We start from the raw sequence: 16927 nt of genomic DNA on the forward strand, positions 1-16927 counted from the left end.
AGACTTAAAACTTTCTAGAAGGGAGGCAGCCCTACATATGATCATGAAACATATAACAAATCACAATACTTCAGAAAATATTTAAAGGTCCCTTTTTGAAGAGAAGATAATCTTAAAACAGATTATCAGTTGGTTTTGCTTCAGGGAACTTAAAAGCACTGTGTTTAATTTTCTTGTGTCACTTTAAAGTTCTACAGCTAGAAGTAACAGTAGGCACTCCAAACGGTAAAACTTCCAGTTAACTAGACAGGTAACCTTATGCTTAGAGAGCCTCAAATTTTTCACTTGTTGAAACCATTTATAATTAACTTTTCATGTTCTTTAGTAATTCATACCTTTCTAGCCTCCTGTAACATACTACATCTAGTAAAAATGAAATAACAAATCCCTTAGGTTTCAGGCTATATTTTTCTGTCAGACAGAATCTTTGTAGCCTTTGTTCATTGGTCATCTGTCTGCTTTAATAGCCCTCCTGTTTAAAATAGTCTTAGCAACAAGAAAAATAAAATCATAACATGAAAATGTAACACAGGGCTTGTATTCATAAATATATTTAAAGAAATCAAGACAATTTTTTAAAAAGACTAATGGATTTAATAAATGACAGAAGTAATTTTAGGCTTTCAAAAAGGCCACTTCATGAAGATTTTGTATTTAGTGAAGTCTTCAGTACATACTTCACCTCTTCACCTGCAGACCTTTTAATCTGCATCTTCTAGCAATTTGATTTTGGAGAGACTATCTTCAAAAGAACAGTTACCCTATCAACAGGTGACATACTGTAAGAGCACATGTATGGTCTGCTTTTCAGAGAATTTAAGGTATTTTCTTGCAAATATTAGGGCTTTCACCAGCATTTAAATTTTACCACTTTCAAGTTCCCATTTTCAGTAACTGTAAGAGTGCTTTTTTTTCGTTTACAGACTTTTTTTTACCTCAAAGAAAGATTATCTGTTCAGCATTATCAAAACTTCACCATATTTAAAGTACAGGTTGAAACCCCGGCTTTAGCTTTGCATCCTGGGAAAACACGAAGTAACTACAACAGACACAACTTATCTGTGATTAGTTGCAGTTTGTAGAAGCCTTATACAACCACAAATATCAAAACCACCATTATTTCCTGCACACAGGGGGGGTTGCCACTTTTTCCTCAGTGTAAACAGTGAGAACATAAATATTCTCAGTAGAACCAAAGGGCTGGCAGCTTCATTTTGTTATAAGCCAAGAGAAGAGATAGAGATGCAAAGGCAACATGATCAAGTGTCTTCTCACAGTCCTACTCAAAGGGTCCAGATGGATTGCCTTCAGAGTTTAAATACAATCACCCCAGCCAGGGGTTCTGTAATCCAGAAGTTAAGGGGGAAAAAAAAAAAAAAGGAGGTAAGGTCCATATTTATTACCCTGATGCAGGCTAGTAATCATCAAAATATCTAAGATTTTCTGAATTCAGAAAAAAATGTACAAAGTTACATATTATTACCCTTCTAACATTTCTGATTTATGCCAGCAATGGATGAATGGAACCTCCCAGTTATTCAAAAGAGGAGAAAACATGAATGTGCTCTACATACTGATTCCTCTGTTAAAAAGGTATTCTTCAAATTTAGAAATGGAGAGTTTGGCTCAGCGACCAACAAACTGAGCTGCAGCTCAGATAAGCCTTTGGGTTTTTACTGTGCTCTATGGTGATCCCAGTGGGCCTGACAGATGGGCACCTTGGCTAATTTTTGCAGTAGCGGATATGACCTCAGTTTTATACAGTCCAACAGCCTTTAATATCTCTTGTAGTTCTTTAACCATGACATCTTCTTCCACAGTCATTTTATGGTTCAGTTTAGCTGTCTCAACACAGATTTAATACATTGTCTCCATTCGTTCTTTATATCTTAATTGTATAATTAAACTGAAAGACTAGGATTTAAAATGCAGAAAATGTAACTTTTTTCACTGTAGTCCATAACCCAACCAGTTCGACTTCTTTACTGAATTGTTCCAGGGATTGCCATAACAGATTATAAAGCTGTAAATCATCTGTATGTAGTATATCCAGAAAGCAATTTTAGTTTGAATTAAAAGATACCAACAGGTGCACAATTCCTTTAACTGCCAGAAAGGACTGTCCAAATACATCCCAGTTTGTATTTTTCCAGATACTCAGCTTCACATTTTCTTTAGCTGCAGTTCATGTTCTACAGTCAAAGGAAAATTTGTTCCCAGTGATATTGTGTGACAGCTGCTACACATGGCATCACTGCATGCACTGCCTGTTGTAATCACTAACAACAAAATTTAATGCTACAGAGTGGTACACGTTTCAAGTGCATGGAGTAGTTCATTTTTTTTTCAAATGACACTACCATTAAAGCCAGTGAAATATTGCAGTTTGCGACATTTCAGTTCTGTAACCATGTACCCACTATCAGGGAAGGGCCTTGAGACCACTTTACATGAATGCAGTCATTTCAAGAGCAGAAGCTTTACTAATGGAATTAATCTTCCAATTAACTACATAATGGTAAATAAAATAATCTCTACAAAGCCACAGATAATGTTTCAATAATGTTATTTTTAAAAGATAACTGTATGAATTGTTTTGTAATGCTGGATGCACAACACTAGTATCCCATAACTGTGCAAAACCATTTCTTCTCCCACATCCACAAAAAAGCTAGGACATTCAGCTACATTGCCTTGATTCTGAAGGCACAAACTCCTCACAGAACGGCAGAAATGTGTCAAGACAGAATTTGAAAGAACAGGTGGGCACATTAGAAGAAACCAAATTAGGTTGGGTGAGGCAAAAGAGATCATTGACTTCAGAGAATAACTGTGAGATTTATATTGAAAAAAAGGCTAATAACAAACTCCTCATAAAAATAAATATTACTCCTGCATTGCTGATGAGGCCTGCACCTAGTATTCATGCTATCATCAGGAACACATTCTTTTCTATCAGATGATTTTTGGGCAAAGGTTTGTACATCCCTGTCATGCTCTGAGTGCCCATGAAATGGCAGTAATTCATGATGAATCATTTATTCCTTGAGTTTTGTCTCTTCTTATGCTTGAATACTGACACAATTAGTGGGCAGTTCTTAGACTCGTTTCAAAACTGGTGTATCCAATTATTTTTCATGAATATTTCTTAATAGGCAGATTGAAAACAAGTTGTTCTTACTGAAAATATCAGAGCATCAGGGTTTCAACAAGCAGATGGAACAGATTATTTTCAACAAGCTTTGAGGGGAAAATGTTTCCAGTATGGCCCATTTCATTACATCAGATATCTTAAATTCCAGTGTTGAGTTAGGTCACTCTTGCTGTCATCAAGAGGTCACAATCCCCAAGAAAGCAACAGGGGATTCTGCACATTGTGCCTGTGCAGGAAGGAAAATTAATGTCACTTGCCTGCTCTTCTGCAGCTATCAAGTCAGGGGATATCATTATTAACATTTGCCATGCTGCCTTTAAGAGGCAGTTACAGGATTTGCCTTTTACCTCAATGCCATGCTTGGATCCCATCATAACAAGCTGAGAAAGGCTTTTAGACATCTATTTTCTCCTCTCATTTCAATAAGGCTTAGAAGGCCCTTTTGACCACACATTTCTTTCTAGAGAGTGACTGTTAGAGGTGCTTGTATCTAGTTTGGAGCAGCACAGGAGTGCATTGTGTCTCTTGTTCTTTACACTACCAGAGTAATTACTCTGAAAAAATCAGCCAACAGCTGAGCATCAAAACTATGCTTAATTAAACTAAACAGTACCCACTTTTATACTGCAGCTCTGTTTTCTACTAGCTTCTGAAAAGCAGCATATACTTGCTGGTCTAAAAAGAACTGAGAGACATATCCAAGTTATCTAGCCAATTTCCCCCATGCTGTCATGCCTTGGGATCCTAATGTGGTCAACAGCAAGAATTACTTGCAAAGCCTATTCAAATATGTATACTAGACAGTCTGTCTGTGACCCAGATTCCAGCTGTAACCCACAGAATACCATAATGTTACTTCTGAACTGTTTACTCTGCCTCCATCTGTCATCTTACAGTGATCATCAGCCTCTTTCCTTCATAACTTCTATGCATTTTATTAAAAAGAGCTTCTTCTAAAGCATCATTTCCATAATTGAACATGAGTGCCTAACAGAACGCAATGTGCTGAAGTCACGGGGGCAGAATTATAATGGATGTAAATCCAAACCAGCTTTTCCTCTTCTCCTACAGTGTAAAGAATTAAAGATGTTCCTTTCTTTCTAGAACAAAATATTGTGCTCTGGGACTAATCCAAACATTCATTTCATCCATTTCCAGATTTCAGCATATTTTTTCTATGCAGTCAGATGATGTATAATACAATTAAGAGCTCTGGAAAAGGAGTAATAATATCACTTAAATGTTATGAAATATCTCACAAAACGCTAACTTGAGAATATGACTAACATAAGAATTTATTTAGTCACCTATAACAGACTAATTCTCTTGAGAAATCCTAACAAAGCTGGAAAATCTCTGCTTGCCTAGAAAAGAACAGCTTTGCTGTATCTCTCTGTCATTCAGAGGACACTACGCTTGAGTGCACAGGAACATGATATTAGATGGAATTGGATGGGTCCTCAAGCCCATTCCCAGTGACAGCAAACTGTCTGGCAAGAGATTCACAGAACATCACTTTGGGCCCTCATTCAATAACAACCAAAAGTTTAAGGCCTGTCTCCAAACACTTTCAAAAACCAGGAAGCTGAAGAAATAACAGCCAAGCATTACAGTAATTCACATAATGCAACAGAATATAAAATGCTTATAAAGAAATCTTGCCCCTGGGATTAATACCTAAAACCCACTGGCAGGGCTTGAGAGTTTACAGGGAAAATTTCTTCAACAGCACAGTAGTAAATTTGCTTCCTAGAGCATCTGAGGTTCAGGTCTGTGGTTTTTCACATCCAGAGCTAACCTGCATCTCTCTATTCACATAACTGGGAGATATATGCAGGGAGAGAAACACCCTTAGGGAGAAGACCCAACTCTTTCTCCTGATGTTATGTCACAGCAAGGAGCAAACACAACACAACACACTGGTGGTCCACAGCTCAACACTCAGTATCTTGCTTTGGAGGAGTTGAGATTACATTTATGAACTGCTACCACAGGAACACTGGACAGCACATCCTGGGTGAATGTGAAGTAGAAGAGGGTTAAGCACTGTAGCCCATCAATAAATATTTGCATAAGACAAGATCAGTCCAGAAGAAAACCATTACACTCCCTGGTGCTGGAGAATTAAGGAAAAGTCAGAGGAGGGTAAAAATGACTCAGATAAGAGTATTTTCTCTTCCAATCTGTGGTGCCAGAGGAAGGAGATAACATTGAACCTTCTGCAACCCCACCTCAAGCACACCCCCACGATGGATGCATCTTGGGCATTGATAACTACACTGGACAAACTTATGTGGAAACTTGTGCTTAGCACATCACTGAGACCTTTTACCTGCCATAATCCAAATCAGCCAGTTCCTCAGGCACATCTTGGCTGTCTACATCTTTATGAAAAAGGCCCACAAATGTTATAACTGTGAGGGACCGAGTCAGACTTGCATATTAAGAACTAATTTCTGTTCATGGTTGAACCAGCTGAAAAAAGTAGAGAGTTAAATTCCTTCACTATTTGTTTCCAGCTTCAGTCTTTGACAATGGCTTTTTTATTTATATCCTGCAAAGGTTAGGCAGCACCTAGGCAAAAACCACATTATGGGACTGACAATTTATTTAACTGTGGTGATATTAAATTGCTGTGTATGTAGGAAAGACACTATCACAGAAACATATTTCTCCTTTTTTCCTTTACTCAGGTTTTGTTTTTACAGCCTAAAGCTACACAGTAACCACTCCACTCACAGAGCAGCATCAGGTAAACTATGTTGATGAATCCCTTCATCACGTAATATCCTGAGGAGAGGCTCATTACATGCTTCCTCCAAACAGGCAATAAGAAGCCTATGGCTAAGGTGCGATTAAAATCTTGACATTTGCCACACACAGTACTTACAATTACTGTGATATTTACAGTATGCCACACTGAGTTCTGAATGCCACAAATACTATATGAAGGTAAATATTGCCATGCATGAAAGTTGTAGGCACTGATGATGTCTTATAACAATATATAAATCATCAATAAATAAAAGCCTTTACGTGATGCCTTTGTTTTTCTCTTGGGCAGGAGGGGGAGGACAAGGAGGCAGATAATTTTGGAAAGAGACTTTTTTCCTCTTTTTATTTCCAATAATTACTAAGAAGAAAAAAACAGTATTTGCTGAAAGAGCTCTAATTTCAGACGTTAAATAAGAGGCCATTCATTTAAAACCCCAAACTGAATTTTGACCACATTATCGGCAGGCTTTGTACATTCCAGATTTTTTCTTGTTTATTTCCTAAAGAAACAAAATCTGTACAATAAGGCTATGATGTTGTGTGTGGATCAATGTACACTTTTTCTGGCATATTGCATAATCTACCAGATTTTTTCACAGTTTTGCAAAATTTGACAGCGAGATAGAGGTCCAAAAGCTTATTAAGTACATTCATCTTTTGTGAAAGCACAAGGCTGATTAAAGACAAGATTCAGTTAAGTGGTGTCCCTTGGGGAAAGGCTAATTTCAGCTTTTGGTAGACACCATAGCACCCACACAGGACAGAGTCACTTCAAATGCTCCAACAACAGATAAAACTTTAATCAAAAGTTCTCACCCAATTCAACTATAAAATATTAAGTCATAGTTAACAAGACTACATTATACCCATGCTCATCAAAACTCTTTTTATTCCTTAATTTTAGAACCAGAGATGTTTGCAGCTTAGAAAATCTGAAAGCCTTTTATATGCTCACAGTCTCCTACAAAAAATGAATAAATTCCGGGAGAGTGGATTGATCAAATGGCTATTAAATATAATGGCCCAACTACACTTCATGGTCTAGGAAATACTGGTGAACCACTTTCTACATACATCCCGTTCCTAGGAAGTTTTTTTCTTTGCCACAGACAGAGACCTGAGCTATCTGGCCCTTTTATTAGACCCCATTCAGGTGCTTTAAGGCTCTTATGTTTTGTGAACTCTAGATAATTACTTTAGTCATAATTAAATTTCACTGACTACTTTTACAAGAAAAATTCAGGCATTTGCTACCACATCCCTTAAATGAAATGGTGTGCACATTTCATAATATTAAATAATGGATTGCTCAAAATGCCCTGATTTCCTTCCTATAATAGTTCTTCTATTGTCATAGAATACACGTGGGATGAAATAAAATCCTGTTAATGGGATGATCAAGTTGGGCACTGTCTGACTAAAATTTCAAGTGTCTGGACCCAAGTGGGGACTTCTCCATCCACTTAAATTGACTCTCTAAAGAGTTTAGGCAATCAATAGAAAAATGCAGAGGAACATCTCACTATCAACTCCCTCCTTCTGCAGCAGACCACTGATCCCTTTTTATTAACATATACAAATCAAAGCCACGCCAATTTGAATCAAATATCAGTTTTTCATATAAGTATGGGGTCTGTTCATAGCAAAATTGAGAGAGAAATGGAAAAGAGGCAAAAGAAGAAAGAAAGGAAAGCAAGCAGGTGTCCCAACACCAGGGACCTCGATTACTTTAACTGAAAAAATAAACAACAGGTTTATTTAAGATAATTTATTAACATAATTCCCCTTGTTTTAATCACAGACAAAAGAGAAGCTCTTGCTCTGACACAACCCCTGTCACACTTTTTCATTCTCTTTTCCTGATGCTTTCAGAGACTTCTATCTTTAGTTAATTGTCTTTGTTTTAAGTTTCTTTAAACTATAATTGGATGATCTTCCAGATTTTGGGTGACTCCTTTGCCACAGGTAATCCTGGAAATACAACTCCTGTTTGATGAAACTTAGAGCTGCTAAATTAACAAAGGACTGACTACAGATGTGATTCTTGGTTTTAGTGGAAATCCTTTTTAAACAGCAACTATTTTCAAGGCATGCTGTGAGAAAATAAATAGGTTTGTAGGCTCATATTCTTGCATTTTATTTTCTTCCAAATAAGGTACTGAATTTACAAATATTGTTTTTCTGTTTGTATATCTGAGATTGGGGATCTAAGCCTGCACATCTGCTACACTCAATCTTAGAGATTCCAAATTAAAAGGCCCCACTTGAACTAATTTCCCCAAATAATTTTTAGGTTTTGCACCTTCTGTGAGTGGGCATGTGTGCAACCCTACAGGTAAAGGCACCCTCCTAGACAGGTAGGCTCTGCTTGCAGTCAGCCTGGGAAGGTCATTCACACATCTCCAAAAATCAGCATCCACTGTTGCTAGAGTAACCCCACAGATGACCACAGCATCAAATGATGTAAATCAAACTCCTGATCACAGCCACTGTTTCAGACTTCTCTCAGGATTTTTGAAGTGTTGAGGACATGGCATGCTTGCAACCAGAAGCCTCAAGCAGGAACTTTCAAAGGAATGAATTTGGATATCTAAGAGTTAAGTTGGAAAAAAACAAAGGCTGGAAGGCCATCTGGAGCTCTGACCTCATGTCATACTACAGAATTAATTATCTATTATTCACCCTTAATTCTTCTTTCTCATCAAGCAACTGCATCTCGTTTTCCCTTTTCCTCCCCTTTCTTAATCTGAAAGGCTGTCATGAGCAAGTTATGAGAAGTTAAAGCTTTTTTCCCCACCACAAAGATCCTGTGGTAGCATATAGCATCTGTAATGCTTTCATTTCACCTAGTACTCTGCCATCAGCTTTGGTACTTTGATCTCTGACTCTACTTTTATACCAACACCACTCCTTCAACTACTCACTGCCACCACAAATGTGTACATACACATACCGTAAGTTCTGCAACTCAATACAATCAATGTAACAAAACCTGAAAAAGCAGGAACCACTCCATTATTGGAAAAAACAGCACAGGATGTTGCATCTGAAACTAAATCAAAAGTAACTATTTTCTGGCAACTAGTTTAATGTATTAAAATAGTGCAAGTCCACAAGATACCTTTACTTCCTTTCTTTCCATAAGTCTGAAATGGACAAATACCAGGTTTGTTTCTGCCTTCCAAAACTTGTTTTACTTCAATAAGTATGTTCCTCTTGATGCATAACATCGATCAAAATCAAGAGATTACACCTAATATTAAGTTTTATAATGAATTTATATTAAATTCAAAAGAGAGAGGAATATATGCCATTTTGGCATTTTTTGTCATATCCATTATCTTATTCCTACAGATTCAGTGGTATTAGGATTACTTTAATACAAAAATTACCGGTTCTTGCCCTCCATCCCCTCACACTGCCTCTGTGATAGAATGATTGCTTTATATTTTTCTTATCTGGTTAGCAGTGAACAACTATTTCAGTAAGAACAAAATGTTGATGGAGCAAATTAATTGGAGAAGGGCTGAGGCTAGTCTTGGTATCTCATCATGCTATCTTTTAGTGGTGTCAGGCTTATTTCAAATGCTTAATTGTCTAAAATCTATTTATTCACATTTTCAGAAAGGAATGAATTAGAACGGTGGGAAACTCATTCACTGTAGAAGCAAAGAATAAATAATGTTGGGTAAGCAAAAGCAACAGCACTGTGAAAACTCTCTCCCCATGTTCTCAACTGCACATGGCATAGTCTGCCAAATGGTGAATCATGAAGATCTCGTAACACTGGGGTACCTCTCCTTTGGGGACAGCAAAGGAGCTTTTGCACAAATAACTAAGATTTGAGCTCAGGTTCACAGGTGAATATTTGGTATTGCATTAATATTTTTATTGTTTTGGGGTTTTTTTTAATTAATTAACCAAATTCAAAAAAAGCAGTCACATCTGATATGCCCTATAATCCATAAAAACAACTGCTTCAACAGCAAACTTTTCTAATTGAAACCGTGATTTAGTATGAAACACACTCTCCAAGCTAAAAGGCCCCACATTTTTAATTGGATTGGAAAATCATATCTCAGAACTAAAAAAAATATTTGTGGAAGTATTTCATTTCTGTTATTTAAGACAGAGTGAGGTAGAGCATACAGATTTTGTGCACCATCAAAAGAAACATTTACTCAAGACTTGTGTTTCATTTGAATAAATCCATATAACTGTGCAGGTGGCCCCAGCCACTCTTTCTCCTGAGAAGAACTCAGACAACCAGCTGTGTTGGTCAGCAACCCAGCAGTCATGGTGAGAACCCATGATTCCCCTGTTCTGTCTTTTGCATGTTTTCCCCTGATTGGTTAATATTTTCTCCTCCCTGTTTCATGTATGAAATTATGTATCTTCATTTTCCGTCTTTAATATGTATTAGTTCTAGAAAGTTCTTTGTTCCTCGACGCCCCATTGGATCCTTCCCTGAGTCCCTCCTATGTGTTGTTCCCATTGGTTCCCTTCCTGTCAACCCCACCTGCTTGTCTCTATCCCATTGGCTGAGATCCCTTTCCCCACCTATTCTGTACCCAGTATAAGATCCCTGGACCCTCCCCCCAATTGGCCTCTTTGTCCCTGTCATTTCACGGGAATAAATCTGTGTGGAACACATACGGAGAGTCCCCTCTCTTTTCTTCTTTGCCTTCGCCTGCGTGCCTGCAGAACAGCGACAGAAGGATGCAGCCCCTTTGGGTGAGGAGCTCTGCCCCGTTTTCATTGTGTGCTGGGCACTGAGTGCCGCCTTCCAGAGGGGTTTCAGCGTTGACCTCCGGGCTTCTTTGTGTCAGCATGCGAGGGGTAAAACCCCCTTCTGCCCGCTCCCAGTGGCTGCAAACCCCTCCAAATCCACTTAAAATGGAATAAAATTACAGAGTCATCAATCAGAATACCATCCTAAAGAAGTGATAAATTGCTTGAGAAGAAAGGATGATTTGATGGGGCAGATGGAACCCAAACTCAACTTTCAAGCTTTGAGCATGTACAACTGTTCTGCCCCTGAGCCTGAGCAAATCCTAAAACCAAGAGATTGTGCAAAAGCATCATCTGGGTTGCTGAGTCAGATTCCACTCTGTTTCAAGCAAATGCATTGAACAGTCCTTTTTATAAACTGCTCAGGTCCACTCTTGAAACTTGCTTTGTTTTCCTTACCTTCCGTGGATAAATTAAACCAAACTGGGCAGAATTCAGGGGCTTACTTCCCTGTTCAGCAATACATTACACTGCCTAGAATATCACTTCCTAACAAAACATAGCTGTATTTTGTTAAGCACTTTATTAGACTGAACATAATGTGAACTCAAAGCTGATAACAGATAACAGAGGATATCCACTGAGCATTTTTTCTCTTTGTTTATATTTTTTCTTTCCCTTCTTTCATTTTCCGTTTGCCCTGTTTTCTTCTGTGTAAACTCTGTAATTGGACTAGGGGAAAAAGGCATTTGAACACGATGCATTTTACCATTTAAGCCTGTACATAATCTTTTTCTTACACAAGGTTTTCTATGCCTGTATAACAACTGAAATAACAAATGAGCAGAATGAGTTATTTAGAAGGAAAGAGAAAGTGACTCTCTAGCCAGTACAGAAGTCCTTGAATGCCTTTCACCATTCCTCCTGAGAGGCACCTGAGGTGTAGGTAGCCCAGAGGGGCTTGTGACAAGCTTTCAGTGCCTGTGGCAAGTGTACATATGGGAACTGATGCTCTTCCATCACTAACACATTTCCTGAACATATCCAAATATCCTCTTCCAAAAACCTGTCTCCTTTGAAATTGTTTATCACAGAAAGACAAAGAAAGATAACTCCAGTTAAATTGACCTTACTTAATGAAACTTACAATTTCATGGACATTATTGTGAAAACTGGCCATTACCATTGCTTTCTCTTTGAAAAGTCGTTCTACATCTCAACTGAACATTTGTCATCACTTGAAATCCTCCTCTCCCCAGCCAACCTTGTGTTTAGACTCTACCAAGGTCCACACAGGAAGAAAAGCATCCTCAAATCTCCAGGGCTTTAAAAGCCTCTGTACAGTCATCACTGCCAATTCATGTACATCTGATTAATATCAAAACAACTAAGAGATTTAACAATGAAATGTGCATTAACTACAGTTAAAAGTCCATGACTAAGTATGTAAAAACTTACACCATCAATACCATTCCATAGGTTACTTTTCAATATTAAACCAAATTCTTCTTACATAACTGGAGGAAAAGGAAAAAAAACCACATATTTTGCATGCATTTTAGCAACAGAAAGAATATCTTCAGGTTGGCTCTAACATTTAATTTCTGTGAAAGGGGCATTATAGTTTACAAAACTAATGATTCTGTGAAAAAAATTAAAAACATTAACTAATTAAAATATTTTAATAAAATATTATTAATATTTCTACCTCCTGAATAAGCTTTGAAATTATTTAATCCATAAAATACCATAATATAATGGAATTAATTATGAGGTTTGGCAATTCTTATAAATTGAGCAGCATGATTATCTGCACGCCGTTAAGTGTATTAGCATTTTAGGTAGAATACTTACAATTGTATATCTGAATTTACTAACCATAGCAAATGTTGTAATGCATCTCACAGCAAATCCAATATGCCAGCAGAATGTATGACAATGCACGTGGCAGAGCACACACAGACCTTCTGCCTTCATCTGGCTCACCTCTGAACAGAGCAGCAAAAAGGGGCTCAGTTTGTGCTTTATTCTCCTGATCCATGGGAACTCTGCAAAGTCACCAAGGACCTGGGCCAGCTCTGATGAGTTATACAGCCTCCATCCTACCATGAAAGCAGGGTTTCATGGTACTCGTACCAAACTTCAGCTTAAACTTTTATGAAATGAAGGTTGCTTATTTCCTGGGACTGCTCAACACCATTCTCTCTCATCCTTCTGGGGCCTAAGATGTTCCAGGATTTGCATGCTGTATTAAGGGAAGTAGTCCATGCAGAAGATAAATAGACACCCACTCACCCTCAAAATAAAGCAAAATAGGTAAAAAGGAAAATAGGAATCCCTACAAAAAAAAAAAAGAACTTCACCACAAGTTTTGTTCAGACTTTTTGTTCCCATTTTTAAAAGAAAACAGATCTGGACTTGGCACTCCTGAAAACAGGTGTGGTTGATCTTACTTCAGAGAGCATTAATGTTGTCAGGGTTAATAACATCATACAAATCTCATAGATCAATTAATGACAGTTAAACATTTCCAGCATAAATGTTTGTAGGAATCATTGAGGCATTGAGATATTTTTTTCTTAGCCCTCCCTCCCTCTCTCCCAAAACATCAACAAATTTCACAAATGCATGCATTTCAATGGACTCAGTCTTCAATTTTGAAATCTACAACCTCCTTGTTCTGGTGTTTTCAAGGGGGTTGAAATTTTGTTCCTCTCTATGACAACCCAATCACAGCACTTTGGCAAGCAGCCCAAGGAGATGACTTATGAAGGCATATGAGGGGCAGTCTGCCTTCCTGTATGCTACCGAAGAGTGTGCTCTGGATGAAGGTGGCAGGGAAATTTTGGGATGCATACACATCCACAGTCACAGCAACACAGGGATTTATCTCTATGACACCTCTGCTACTCAAGGGTATTGTTTTGTAACTCATTGTCTTGATTAATTTTCTAGTCAAAATATCCTGCTTTTATGAACAATATTAAAGAGACACTGGCATTTTTGTTAGATGTCAGCATTTTAAACAATTAGTTCTCTTTCATTTTCTTCTAAAAAGCGATGAAAAGTCACTAGTCATTATGTATTTAAGAAAGAAGAGGAATAAACAACACTATTTTCATCATACAAAACTCTGTCCTTGAGAGGACCCAAGAAACAGTTTGTTTTCCAGCAAGAGAAAAAAAAATCTTTTTTCATAAGCTGTGAGGTTTCAAAATATGCATATTTCTGCCATCCCATTTTAAAGTGGTGGTATCACAGCTTGCAATTTGCATAAAAATTATGCATTTATAACAGAAAAAAATCTCTGAAGGAGTCTTTCCAAATATTAGTGAGGCATATACATATGCCTGTTCTTTCTAAAACCAATAAGAGCAATTCTTTGAAATATTATTTTTTGAACAGAATTCTCTGGAACTCCATGGACAGTTCAGTAGGTAACAGAATTGAGGGAATGACTTGTATCTGAAGGGCTACCCTAGTCTGGACATCCAAGAGACAGCTGTTACTACTAAGCTACCCCACTGCAAGTTTAATAGCAAACACGCACTTACTGTGACTCAGGGCACAATATGGCTCCCTGCCCTTCAACAACAGAAAGGAAGTAAGTAAAATGAAGACAAGAATATCTCTTTGACATTTATAATCAGGCATTATTTGCTTTTAATCTTGCAAGAATACTGTCAGCATTGTAACATTCAACTCAGTCAACCCTTCTACATCATTCAGATGAGCAAAGCTCAAGAATCTTGTATTAGCATGGCATATTAAAAATAGCACCCAGTGACAACACAAACTGTTGTTTCCCAAGCAGGCTGTGGATACTTCTGTATTGAGGATAAGGGGAAGAAAACAGTAGAACAAGTAGGGAAAGTCATAAAGAAGTAAAATGAGAAATGAAAATCCCACTGGTAAGGCCCTGCACATGTTGAAATTTACTATAATATAAAGGAAGAAAGATAGTGGGCTCCACTATCCTCTATCTCTCCTACTATCATCTACCTACTATTGAGATATATCACAGTACAGTAAATAAAAATGTGCATAAAGTCACATATATGTTGCATAAACATAGAATGATGAACAGCTGTTTTCTCTCTTTGCTTTCTCTTCAGAGAAAAAAAACCCCACTGTCTGCTTTAACAGTTTACCAGGTGTCCATAGGACTGCCTAGTAAAGTAAACCATAGAACATGCACATACATTTATTAACAAAATTTACCCTATGGAAGGTAGGAAAGATAATTACTGGGTATCATTAATCTTTATGATTATTTTTTTCTGATAGATATTACCATTCAGACAAAAATGTTGAAAAATCTTGAAAACATAGTCTCGGTTGCATTTGCAATTAGTTTTTGCATTTATTTTTTTCTTTTTAATATCACGATGCCTAATTGCAAAGCGATCAGATGAAACATTCATTTTCTATTTCATTTTATAGATTTCAAAAATAAAATTATACTGAAATCTGAACAAAATATGCTTCAGCTGTAATACAGAAGTTTGTACAAAAATCATAATGCAATTTCCCTCTGTCTCAATTACTAAACTATAAGTTGTCAACAGTTCTGAAGAGAAATTCCAAGTTTCATTTAGTGCTAATCTAATACTTGAAAGACCATGGGCTATGTGAGTCATTGGCTTCATATGCAGCTGGATGATAACAAGAATTCAACCTAGCTAAGTTACTAACCTTCGCTCTCAAACTACTAGTACCACTGGCTCAGTAGCAGATATGAGCCAGTGATATCAGGAGGGGCATACAGTTACACAAGATATATTTACAAGGTAAGTTCAAATCTCTCTGCATTCTGCTCTTAGTACTTAGATAGCATGCAACAGTAGTTACTACTATAACTGATATATCAGCTTTGCATATAGAATATTAACATTCATAATAGAGTTTTTAGAAGACTTTTGGATGAATAGTTAGAAACTGGGGAGTGGGGCGAGAGAAGGGACTCCCAAGAATCAAAAACAATGAGTAGAAGGAATAAAAAGAAACAGTCAAAATTCAGCACTGGAAAAGGCTAATAAACATGTGCTCTAGAAATGTCTACTTGGGTTTGATTTGCATAGCACAATTCTCTTCAAAAGGAGAGGGAGTGTGTTGAATAGAAAGATTGGAAATGTTGAAAATGCTATAAAATTATTTGAAATAAACAAGAGCAGGGAGAAGAGACAGTATTCACAAAGATAGATAAACAAGTATGTCATAGAAAAATATTGACTATTGACAAATACAGTGGAGAACAGGCTGGCAGAAATACCTGGAATTGTTCACACACATTATTGAGTTCTAAATCAGCTATAGCCATTTGTTAATAAACTTTGAGTGTCAAAACAGATTGCTTTTGGAAATAATTTGCTTGATACCCAGCAGCCAACAGAAAAAGCTTACAATTTGTCAGGACGCATAAAGATTGGGGCTGAGAATAAAAATGAGATTACAGTGATACCACATAAATCAACAGTAAAGCTTTACTTGGAGTGTTCAGTCATGGCTACACAGCTTAACAGAGATATAAATGAAATAAAGGATCCAGAAAGTGACAACAGAAACCATTAAACTGCAATTACTTCATATCTTCTAGCCCAGAGTTAAGTAAGAAGGCACATTATAAAGGAGGTTAACTGGATTCTCCTGCATACTATTTGCAGCATCCAAACAAGAGAATATTTAATGAGTAATGTTAAAATGGTAACAGAAAGAAATTATAACAGATACAAATTTTCATGCTTCAGGAAAACTAAGTATCAACCACTAAACACCTGGGATTACAGAACACTCCTTAGATAAGTATTTCTGCCAGTGACTAAGTAAGATTTTGGTGTCTTTCTGTTCCGTGTTGAGGCCACCACTGGAGACAAGATATTGACTCGCAGTGTCTGACTCAGTCTGACAGTTACAGTGCTTCATTGTTTTAATTGTAGCCACAGATCACAAAAGAGCTGATACTAAGAGTATATTGTTAATATTGATCATTATTGTGATAATTGTGTGAGGCATTGCTCACACCATTTTTAAAAATTACAGTTCTCCAGGTAGAAAGCAAAGCCTTCTAAAAAAATGCTAAATATTTAAAACTAATAGGAACCATTTCAAGACAAAAAGACATAGACAAATGAAATTTTCTCAGAAAACTCAAGAGCCTCAACAATTTGTCTTTATCAGGTGTACCTTCTTAACATGAATGAGACTATGGATTCTAGACCACTGAAGACCCTGAGATTGGCTCAGCTGGTGAGAGCACAATGCTAACTA

The 16927-nt window shown here is 37.1% G+C and overlaps 1 protein-coding gene across 6 annotated transcripts in view; it reads right to left on the bottom strand.

The window, feature by feature from the left end:
• Positions 1 to 16927, bottom strand: part of GRM8 (glutamate metabotropic receptor 8) — a 323188-nt gene that overhangs the window by 231031 nt on the left and 75230 nt on the right. The gene's annotated exons all lie outside the window — the stretch shown is intronic.

Source organism: Corvus hawaiiensis, chromosome 4, assembly GCF_020740725.1.
Source record: "Corvus hawaiiensis isolate bCorHaw1 chromosome 4, bCorHaw1.pri.cur, whole genome shotgun sequence".
NCBI lineage: Eukaryota > Metazoa > Chordata > Aves > Passeriformes > Corvidae > Corvus > Corvus hawaiiensis.